We start from the raw sequence: 12496 nt of genomic DNA on the forward strand, positions 1-12496 counted from the left end.
TTTTGTAGAATATCCAAAGGAAACACGTGGCTATTACTTCTACAATAAACACGAGAACAAAGTGTTTGTGGCTCGTGTTGCTGTCTTCCTAGAAAAGGAGTTTATTTCTAGGAGACAGAGTGGGAGAAAATTTGAACTTGAAGAAGTTCGAGAGCCACAAACCGAGAATAAGGTAGAGGAGAACATGAAGGATAGCATTCCCTCTTCCTCTGAAACGGTAATTGTTCCTAGAAAGTCAAGTAGGATTTCTAATCCACCTGATCGCTACCTTGGTAACATCGAGGAGGATGGTGTTTTGTTACTTTTGGAAAGTGATGAACACACTACCTACAAATCGGCCATGTCTAGTCCCGACTCCTCGCTTTGGCTAGAAGCCATGCGGTCCGAAATGGATTCCATGTACAAGAACCAAGTATGGGACTTGGTGGATTTACCTGAGGGAGTGCGACCTCTTCAGTGTAAATGGATATATAAAATTAAGCTCGGCGTGGATAAACATATGGATGTATACAAAGCTAGATTGGTGGCAAAAGGTTTCACCCAAGTTCATGGTTTACACTATGACGAAACCTTCGCTCCAGTCACTATGCTTAGGTCCATTAGGATAATCTTAGCGGTTGCCGCATTTCATGATTATGAGATTTGGCAAATGGATGTCAAAACCGCCTTCTTGAATGGGATTCTAGAATAAGAGGTGTACATGATACAACCTGAAGGTTTTGTGGATACATCTAACCCTAAGAAGGTGTGTAAGCTCAAGAAGTCCATTTATGGTCTTAAGCAAGCATCTAGGAGTTGGAATCATCGCTTTGATCATGTTATTAAACAATACGGTTTCACTAGAAGTGTGGAAGAACCGTGTTTATACATGAAGTTTAGTGGGAGTAAAGTTGCATTTCTTGTCCTATATGTGGATGACATATTGCTCATTGGGAATGATGTTCCATCACTCACTTCCGTTAAGGAGTGGCTAGGGAAACACTTCCAAATGAAGGACTTGGGAGAGGCACAACGAATCTTAGGTATCCGGATCTATAGGGATAGGTCCAAGAGGATACTAGCATTGAGTCAAGAAGCTTATATTGACAAAGTTCTTGACCAGTTCAATATGAAAGACTCCAAGAGAGGATTTCTACCTATGGGCCAAGGGATTACTTTGAGCAAGTCACAGTCTCCCTCCACCCCTAAGAAAATTGAACACATGAAGACCGTCCCTTATGCTTCCGCTGTTGGGTCTATCATGTATGCTATGATTTGCACTCGCCCCGACGTTGCGTATGCCTTGAGCATGACAAGTCGTTATCAAGCCAAGCCTGGTGAGAGTCACTAGATAGCCGTAAAGAACATACTTAAGTATTTGAGAGGACTAAGGATTCGTTCTTAGTGTTTGGAGGAGAAACTGAGTTGCGTGTAAGAGGTTACACGGACGCAAGTTTCCAAACCGATCAGGATGACATGAAATCCCAATTCGGTTATGTGTTTATGCTAAATGGAGGAGCTGTTTGCTGGAAGAGCTTCAAGCAAAGCGTTACTACGGATTCTACAACAGAGGCTGAGTACCTTGCAGCGTCTGAGGCTGCGAAGGAAGCTGTTTGGATTAGGCAATTCATGGAGGGGCTAGGAGTGGTCCATTCCGCCAAAGATCCTATCACTCTATATTGTGATAACAGTGGAGCGATTTTTCAAGCCAAAGAGCCTAAGTCTAGTAACAAATCTAGACACATTAAAAGGAAATACCATGTAATTAGAGATTATGTGGATAGGAAGGAAATTGACATTTGTAAGGTTGTGACAGATGATAATATTGCTGATCCTTTATCAAAGGCTAAGCATGATGGTCATGTCATCGCTATCGGATTGAGACGAGTACCAGATTTTCTTTAGATTATGGATATGTAATAATTGGATAGTGTATCTCTTATTATATATATGATAATCACATTCATTGTTTTCGCATTCATTTCTTTTATGAATCTTTTATTTAGTGTGACTAAATTATTAATACCTTGTTTATCTGAATAAGTTGTGGAGACAATGTTGAACACTATTCAAGTGAATAAGATGAACATTGTATTTGGTCCCTAGTCACTTAATGAGGTGACGTCTCGGAGTGACTAGATTGTAAGTCGATTGATGGTTGTTCAATACCATAAGGTCATATGTGATGACTGGTCGATTACATAGGCAGAGTGTGTGACACTTTGCCGGACAGTGACCATTTAGAGAGTCCCTAAGTTCTATTATAGACGCCTAGTCGTGGCGGGGATCTCTAAGATGTTCTAATGAGTCGATTCTTTTGACTGGAGACTATTATCTGAGCAAGTGCAGTTTCTGAGTGACTTTGGTTTTTGTCCTAGGTCGTGCCGTGAAAGGAGGCCAAAAGGGCATTTACTAGGTCATGGTGAGCTGTATTGTGCAATAGGATAAATAGGGCATACAGTAATTGTCCACCCACGTTGGGTAACTATATCTCAAGGCCACTCGAGGAGTTAATGACTACAAATGCGTGGCCACACTCGGAAGTAATCTGTGAGAGATTTTTCCGGTCAGGTAGTCACACTCCCGATCGAGAAAACCACTCGCGATATGTTCGTGTGCAAGTGCGACCTGAAAGACACCTTGCATTGAGTGGGAGATTAAAACGGACAAGAGAATTGGTAGCGCACACCTTGTGTCGGACAAGTGTGAGATTGTTGGAGTTAGTGTCCTCCACAATAGTGCGTTAACATAATAAATCTCATTAATGGAATATCGTCAGATATTTAATTATTTGATCCTCGTCAGTTGATTAATGTAAATCGATAACGGTTGGCTGACTAGAGTTTGACGTTATTGTCGTGAGACGGCGGTGATCAACTGACCCCTTTCAGTCACACCTATAGGAACGAACCCCAATAGACAACTAATTAATTTTATGAGATACAATTTATTTAGTCCCTTGATTTGTAGACTAAAAGGTTAGTCGATTATTTTAAGAGAGAATTCGAGTTGCAAACTCGAGGAACGACAGTTATTATTTAATTATGTGATAATTGAATGATAAATTTTGGGAGACGGGTTTTAGTTAATTAACTGTTAATTCACTAAAATTGTACTAATTGATTAATGTGATTAATATTAGTACGTAAATAATATGTGTAGTGGTACACGTATATTTACGGAGTGAATTGGACGAATTAATTATGGAAGTATTTAAACATGAAACGATGTTTAAAATAAAATTACACGTATTTGTGCGACAAATATAAGAACCAACATGGACCCGTATATGGGCAAGTGGACCGTGTAAAATAGAGTAGTGGATGATTACTCACATAATCATTTCACCTTACTTTATATACTACCATAATTTATCTTATATAAGATTTTGCATGTGATGTAAGATGAAAAATATAAGACAAAATTTGTCCACTCCAACACTCTACTTCCACCCGCCACTTTCCCTTCCTTTATACTTCATCCATTGTTCATTTCTACACTACATCATTTGTATGTTTTGCATGTGAACATAAAATCATCATCTCTCTAAAAATAATTATTCATCTTTACTAAGTTTGTTAGTAAATAAATTTTATTACTAAGACTTGTTAGTAATAATACAAATAATATCAAGGGTATAATAATAATAAGTTCTAGTTAAATACTTGTTATTATTTTTGGGTAAGTTCTTGGGTGCAACAAGAAGGAGATCTTCTCTTTGAAGATTTGTAAGGAGGATCATCCATTTGGTATAAGCTCAAGAACAAGCTAGTAAGGTGAACTAGTTTGTGCCCTTTTTACCACAAAATCAATGTAAGGAAATTGTTTTTCCTTATACTTTCATTTTTATGCTTTCATATTAGCATGCATGTTACATAGATCACCTAATTGACAAATTATGAGATAATTTAATTTTTATTAGAGAGTCTAATATGGATCTATGATCTTTCAGATTTCAATGATGATATTGCACTATAATTTGTCCTTTTGCTTAAGCCTTGCACAACTATTATCTTTTAGCTTTATCTTGTTGCATATCTACGAGTTAATGTTAAAATTCAGCTGAACGAATAGACCTGACCTGAAAATTTTGGCAAGCTACTTATAAATTCTAAGATTTAGAGCCTTATAAACTGGTGTCATTTATAACCAGTTTCATGTAGGATTGTGAGTAGTTACTCCTTGTATAACATGTTCATTTATTTGCACGTATATGAAATACAATTGTTTTTTACCTACATACATTCGGGTTAGTGGTTGGTGTCACATGCAAGGAGGTGCTTACATTCCCCTTTCTTTCATCTTCACCCATTTAACTCCACATTAGCCAAATTTGCCTTTTGACCCTTAACTACATCCAAATTTAGCCTGCCTTATTAAGTTAGTTTAGATTGTTTTGTGGTTTAGATTGTTTTGTGGTATATATTTCATTGTGCCAAGTTTGGCTTGTATCTGGTGATTTGGAGTTGGTAATTTAAGGAGGAAGGAGGATGATACTTATGAAAAAAAAAAGTTGAAAAAGAAAAAAAATGAACAAAAAGGTGAAGAAAAGAATTCAAAAAAAAGAACGAAAAAAAAGAAACCGAAAAAAAAAGAAGAAGGAAAAAAATTTGAAAAAATGGAAAAATGTTTGTTGACGGTTTCACTCCTATGCTTTATTTATATCTATTAAGGAGTATGTTCAGTTCGGTTTGGTGAGTTTAGGTGCCAAATGAAGGGCACATGTACTTAATTATATAATTGAGTGAGAATCGGATGTTGTTATATGGTTCTGTTTAGGTACTAGCTTGGCCGCCTATACCTCCACATTCCCATAAATGTTTTGCCTTTTCTTACCCATTACCTCACTTTACCATACTTTTGTAAGCCCTCGGCTGTGACAGGACCTTGTTTGGTTGGAATGTATGTATGGTAGCTAGAATTGTCTATCATATCAGCTGCATGCATGTTTATGTGGGTCGTAGTTTAGGTGAGCGACCATATTTCCTTCTTCTCTTACATTCATATGTTTACCCTTTGCTTCATGAGAGAAGAGTGACCCGTGAAAGTCCATCATTAAAGGTCTTGCAAGGTCGACGGTTCAGCTTGATTATAGACATCTTACAACTCGTTTGCATTTGACTGATTCGCTATGAGTATTAGTTTGCTTGCATTAAATTGGTTTTAGTGGGCATTTGTAGCTAGCTCTGAGCTTTCTTTTCCGTTCCTTAGTTTGAATTTAGTTTACTCGAGAATGAGTAAAGGTTCGGTTTGGGGAGATTTGATACGTGCATTTTATATAGTCTTTTTAAGTCTCTTTATGCACGTATTTATATGCTATCCTCGTAGTTTTATGCTACGAAATGCCCCGAATATGCTACTTTGGTTCGTTTTGTCTTATTTGCGGGAATGGACCTGAAAATGGTGGAATTGAGCCTTTTATCGTCCGTTTTGCATGCATTTGGAGGATGAGCAGATTTGTAGCGGAAATGCTGCTGTTATGGGATGCGTGAAGTCTTTTCGGAGGCTAAATAAGACAAGTTGAGGCTGAAATCAACGGAACAAGTAGCTGGTTGAATCCAAATCATTCGATCGAGTGCTTTAATGGTCGATCGAGTGTTTTAGTTAGAGGAAGACTTCGATCGAGTAAAACCTATGTTCGATCGAATTGCGTTATTTTGGGATTCCTCGATCGAGTAGAATTTATACTCGATCGAGAGGTTTTGCTGAGGATCTGCTCGATCGAGCAGTTTAAAATGGCTCGATCGAGTAACTCTCTAATGGGTTCGGGCTCTTTAGCTTTAATTTGTTTTTAGGTCAAATAAAATCGTCTTTCCTATATATAGGAAGACGGGGAACATATCAGGAGACACCTTTTACACCAAATACATCTTTTTCACTAGAAGCTGTTCTCTGCTTCTCTTTATTTCCGGATCTTACTCTGTAATTTCCCTTTCCCTTTTACTCTCTTTATTTAATGTTTATTATTCTTTTATCCCTTGTTCTTGTCCCTTTCTTATTTATTATGTCTAGCTAATTACCCTGCTAGGATTTAGGGTAGTCGATGAATCGTTGTTAGTTGCTAATTAGGTTTACAGATCGTTCGCTGTTGTTATGTCTATGTTGTTAATCATTACTTTAATTGTATCTAGCTATTTGAATAAATGCATTTAGCCTTTTTAACCTTGGTAAGCCTTGACCTAGACCGGAAGATTGGAAGGGGTGAGACCTGCAGTGAACAATAGGATGCTTTAGTGAGGGCGGAAGCTAAGCTAATAGTATTTTAGGGCGAATTGAGACCGGAAGGAGATATTCGTTGCCCCTTAGACCGACACATCGACTGATCTGTGACCTTAGCTGCAATTAACTGACATTCATTGATGACCCGACAATCCTAGTTTTCTCTCTCTCTCTTGCTAATCCTCCTTACCCTTAATTCTCTTCCTTTAATCTTGATTAGTTTATTTCAAACATTTAAAACCCCCATCTTGTGACCATAGATAGACCGAATTGACAAGTAGATAGTGATCGCCTCCCTGTGGAGATCGACTCTACTTACCGCTTTCTTTTATTATTACTTTTGTATTTATTTTTGATACCTGACGACGGTATCATGTATTATGAGGCCGCTTCTTGTTGGTGAAGTGGAATTGAAGAGATTTTGAGGTAGGTGAGGAGGAAGAATTATAGACCTGTCTACCATTCGAGGCCTCATCAGGCGCGCTGCCATTATCAGAATTCATAGGCACATCTGGTGAACTATTAAGTTCACAACCACCAGGCGAAACTGAATCCGACAAGAGTTTATTTTCTCTCCCTTCAATTTCAGAACATAACGACGAGGTACAAGTTGCAGTCTCGGCCATCTTCTCCACCATTCCAGCAACTTGATCTTGGGGAGAGGAAACAAACAGTTTCCCTGCTCGAACATCTTCTTTATCTAAGGACTCAACGACAACATACTTACCATTTTTGTTAATTACAAGAGACTGCTTTACGACTTCCATCTCGTGAATAATATCTTTATTATGAGGCTCAATCATATTTGCCTCCTCCAAAGTAGTACATGCCTCTGATCACCTGTTCAATTTTTAAAGGGCTACCGCCTTACGAAAAAGAGTTTTAGCACTGCGAGGAAAGAAATTTAAAACCATAGAACAATATGTCAAAGCCACCTCAGAAGCATGAAGCTTATTCGCACACGCTGCTAAATTTATACACAAAGAAACAACGAGCGATAAAGATGATTTTGAATCAATCACGCTTTTCTCTGTGAGAGACGAATTCAGTAAACAGCATGCCTTATCATAACACTCACCCGCCTGATCAAATTGATTTTGTTGAAAAAGATTATTACCAAAATCTTTAAGGGCCTGAATTTGAGAAATAGGTGAATAATCTAACTATGTAAGGACCTTCAGAAATTCAACTTCCTCAGCCGACAACTTCTCATTACCATAAAAAAGGACAAAGTATTCAAGAAACTAGGCACTAGAAATAGAAGTAAAAGTTGGAAATGGCGTCATAGCTTAAAACTAAGGTAGACTCTAAATAAACCAACTGCGAAAACTTAAGCAAAGTAGGTAAAAAAAGAAGGTAAAAGAGAAGATGAAAAGCTACTACAACCAACCATCCACACAACACCAACCCAAACACTCGACCTCCACCGAACACTCGACCAAAGTGAAAAACACATAAAAGAACCAACCCAGACACCCCTCAAACAACAGCCCCGACAACCTCTAAGAAACAGGACTGGCCCACATAAGAAGGAAACCAAGGAAAGACTGAGTTCAAAATAGATATAGCTAAAGCCAAACTCCTAGAAGGAGTCAGAACCCACCACAAAGCCAAACACTGGAGCACGACATACTCAGACAACACACGCGTAGACACAAACAAAACGAAAAGGATATAACAAAAGCAGAAAAAGTTGAGAAATATAGATCAAATCAACAACAAAAAAGAAATCAGTTGAGACAATTTTTTTGTGTTGTGATTTGCTTGAACTAAAGCACTTTGAACAGTATAAACTCAGGAAACAAAAATCAATTCTGCATCGAAAAAAACAGCAGTAATGCAAAAACCCCGAAATTGATTCAGCAAAAAACAATCTAAATCAGAAAAATCAAGCATGAGGACTTAAAAAAGGCAGTGGAACAAGTTAAAATCATAACCCTTGAAAGAAACCAGACACAAACAAACTTACTTAAACCCTTCAAAAATCAAATAAAGACGAAGGAAACAAACCAACATATTGAAACCAGACAGTCGAAGAAAGATGGAAGAAGCCCGATTACGACGGAAACACCATAAAACTTAGGTGTGTACTCTTACCAATATTTTATATTTAATATGTACTTTCAAGTCACATGCATTTAATGTCTTTCATGCTGTGTCATTCATTCATTCATATCAGATGACCCCCATCTTTCCTTATTTGCTTAACCATCTCCACATTCTCTCTTCATCCATTTTCAATCCAAAACTAGAAAAAACACTACCTTCAAAATCTAACAAAAACAACTACGGGCATATACTCTCATCATTCATTTTTCCTTCTTTGCTTAACCATCTCTACATACTCTCATCATCCACTTTCAATCCAAAACTAGAAAAAACACTACCTTCAAAATCTAACCAAAAAACCTAGGAGAATATCATCTTCATAAAAGAAGGAAGCAAGATCTGAGAAAGATGACGGGATTAAGGCAAACATTGAGTTTTTGTTTTTATGGTATCCCTTTAAATGTTTAGATTTACTAATATGTTGAAATTTGATGTAAACATGGGTTTGCTTTATATTTTTATCTTCTACTATTAAAATTATTATTGAAATTCATATATAGAAATATTACCTTTGCTAAACCAAAAAAAAAAAAATTAAGAGTTCAAAAGAGGAATCCTACTGTTGTTTTCACTTTTTGTGGTTGTTTTTATTTCACTAGATCTAATTTTTTATTTATTTTGCAATTCTTATGGATTATAAACTTTGATTATTCTTAACTTGAATATTGGTGTATGAGTTTTGAGTGTAGTAAATATGTTTGAATGAATATACGTTTGCATGTTTGTATGTTTCAATATTCATTTATTCCAAAAACATAAACATTCATTTTAGTTACATATATTTAAAGGCACATGTTATCGTATATCTAATTAATGTCTCTATTTTTAGTACTAATGTCGCCATGACAACTATAGTACGACAAATTATTTAAAGGCACATGTTGTTATATCTAATAAATGTTTATACTTTTAATTCTAATGTCACCATGTCAACTAGAATAAGACATATTATTTTAAGCCACATGTTGTATATCTTATAACTTGTACTTAGTTTTAGCTTGTAATAGGACTATCAAATCTTGATTATCACTTGGAATATTATCATCTATAACACTATCACTTATGGTGCAGTCGCCATTTTCGTCCTCTAAAAGCAATAAATTCGATTTAAACATGGTCACATATTATACAAGGACATGAACATAATTTAAACATCGTTTTACTACCCATTTTTTGATTAAGAAGATGACGAAAATAAAAAAATGAATATTAACTGTTTCCTTTGTGATATCATTTTCAAAAAATACGTATTAGTATTATATATGAATATGTAGTCATATATTCTAAGAATGTTTATAGCTTTGTCCATTATGTCACCTTATCAACCTACATACATACTGATTATTCAAAATATCTATTTAGGTACGTCTATGAAAACATCTCAATATAAGTGTAGTCATAAAATATTTTTAAACATAACAGTGTTATAGAGCAGACAATATGACACCACTTTTAGATGATAAGCTACCACTTTATTTCAATAATAAATGCATACAAAAAGTTATAAAATGATCACTAAGTTACACTACTTTTTACAAGATGTTAATATCAGGTACAATATGTTACCAATTTAGTGATTGTTACATTTTGTAGAAGTATATAAATATAGAGTTGCATAATGCTAACATATTAGACATTAGTGACATTACAACATATGATGTCAATAATCTAATATGTAACCATTTTAGGCATAATATGTTACTATTTAAGATCACTTACATTTAGCTACTAATGTAAACAAACATCTGCATAATGGAAATATATTAATAATTAGAACATGTTCACAAACTTACTCAATATGTCAACAAATGTTGACTATTTCTCATTTATTAAACATACAATAAACTGTAAATAAAACCCAAGAAACCAATAAGGCAACCATAACTAATTTCTCGCTTTTCCTATGTTTCATGATTTTAATATTCAATTCTACAACAATCATCTTCAACTTTTCATTCTTTATCTTCAAATTCTTCATTTTGAATACCAAGTCGTTCTTCTTCTCTAAGTCCTTGCTTTCCGTCATGACATCAACTAATTCAAAAAAACCATAACCATTGTGCTGCAAGTGTTGAATAATAAGGAAATGATTACACAAGACAATCAAATTCAATTACAAAAACAAAAATAAAACACACAAATTAAATCAAATAACATACCTGCCAAATAGAACACCCATAAAACCTTTAACCTACATGCTCTCTATGCTTTATTGTCCTCAAGACTGCACCCATATTGTGTTTACATAAAACCGTATTTTTAAGTCTTGAATTCCATGTATTAGATGTAGATGCATAACTTTTCCCCATCACTGAAGAAAAATGTAACCACCGCAGTTTAATATGTGACCACTTTAATCGAGCCACTCAAGTAACATGCAGTCCACAAATGGTTACATATATCGGTAATTAGAATGCATATATAGTTGTCTAATATGTTACCATTAAAACAACATTGATATCAATTTTACAATCATTAATTGTAACAAATTACATTTTTAAACTTGTTGACAAATTATTGACTATTGGAGACATACAGTTTGAAAGTGATCACATTATTTAACATACATAGATTTTTCGTGTAAGCATATTTTTTCTTTACGTTACCATTCATTGAATGGTAGTGAATGGTAACACGAATACAAAAAATAGTAACATATATATCGTTCTTTTACTTTTGTTAATTTATTGAGAGAATCGTTCAATACCTAAAAAATCAAACAACAAACCCAGAAAAACATCAACAAAACTAGAGAATCAAACAACAAACTCAGAAAAACAAGCAATAAACCGAGAGATTCAAACAACAAATCTAGAAAATCAACATACAAGATAGATTTATCCATCACAAAAAAAAAAAAGATTTATCCAAAACCCGGAAAATCATAACATAAAAAATTTATCCACTCAAATATTCCAAATAAAAGGAACCAAAATTCTAAATTTAACTCTTTTTTTTATCCAAAATCTAGATAATTTAACTCCAAACTAAAAGATCCCAACTTATAAACAAATGCATGTAACCATATCATGGTGGTTCCATACATATAAAAATAATCAAATCTAATGCAAGTTCGAAAATTACCTTTGCCAATGTTTTTTTTGTCACCATTTTGATTCGTGTTTTGATGATGGAAAACGGTGAGTATGTTCTTGGTAAGATTTGTTTTGTATTCCTTTTTTTTTTATGATGGAAGAAGATTAAAAAGGGAAAGGTTTGTATTTTAGAGAGAAGATGAATTTGAGAGGAAGAAGATGAATTTGTGAGAAAAACAGGAGAAATTGAAGAGAGATGAGGAATGAGAGAAGTAGGATAATTGTGATTTTTGAATTATATGTGGTAAAAACGTAACATTGGGAAGATAACAACAGTACTTCCCCATTTTTTAATCCCAAAAGGTCCCATCTCCTCTTAAATGCGCGCACAGTGAAAAGTCATCTCATTTCTCTACCGTTTTGCATGTAACCGGTATTATCCGACCCGTCTTAAGCTTGCGACGGATCGCCCCGTCACAAACAAGACTAATTGAAGATAATAAGGGGGCTAAGGTTTAAACTTTGAGTGAACGGGATTGGACGATAATTTTACACTAAAATATGAAAAAAAAAGGGGGGGAGGGGGAATTGAGCCCCATCCCAATATTCCCTATCTACTAAAAGAATAGGTGAAACTCCCATTTTTTCCGCCTAAAAACATTTCCTAAAATTGGGCTTTGTATTTTTGGCACATACTATGGATATGATGAATTATAAATAGGCATAATTTTTTAAATGTAAATATTTATAAGATTCAATATTTTACATCTCCACAAATTTCTCTCTAATCTTTTTATGATAAAAAAAATTCTTTTTTTTTAAAAAAACAATTAATGATAAAAATTCATTGACATAGAGGTTGCGGCTAAAGAATATATTTATTAGTAAAAAATTACAAAATAACATCATTATTTTCTCGGTAAAAGAAAAATTTTCATTAAAAATACCATGACTTCTTACGATTTTAATTTTAATTTTTCAAATCAAAATATAATAGGAAGAAATATGAAAAATAAACTATCAATTTAAAATCTATAAATAATATTCTAAAAAAAAGTAAAAAAAACTATATATACCGTGCATATATTACACGTGACCTATACTAGTAATTAATTAAGGTGATACAGTTGATATCAGACTTTTGTATATAAGGG

General features: G+C 34.6%; 1 long non-coding RNA gene across 1 annotated transcript; it reads right to left on the bottom strand.

Annotated features, from left to right (window-relative positions):
- Window positions 1–10053: 10053 nt before the first annotated feature.
- On the bottom strand, window positions 10054–11977 carry LOC141623047 (uncharacterized). Its single transcript, XR_012533179.1, has 3 exons — window positions 11392–11977; window positions 10467–10618; window positions 10054–10369 (listed from the first exon to the last, which is right to left on the bottom strand). It is a non-coding gene; the product is annotated as an uncharacterized LOC141623047 (long non-coding RNA).
- Window positions 11978–12496: the final 519 nt, after the last annotated feature.

Source organism: Silene latifolia, chromosome X (assembly GCF_048544455.1).
Source record: "Silene latifolia isolate original U9 population chromosome X, ASM4854445v1, whole genome shotgun sequence".
Lineage (NCBI taxonomy): Eukaryota > Viridiplantae > Streptophyta > Magnoliopsida > Caryophyllales > Caryophyllaceae > Silene > Silene latifolia.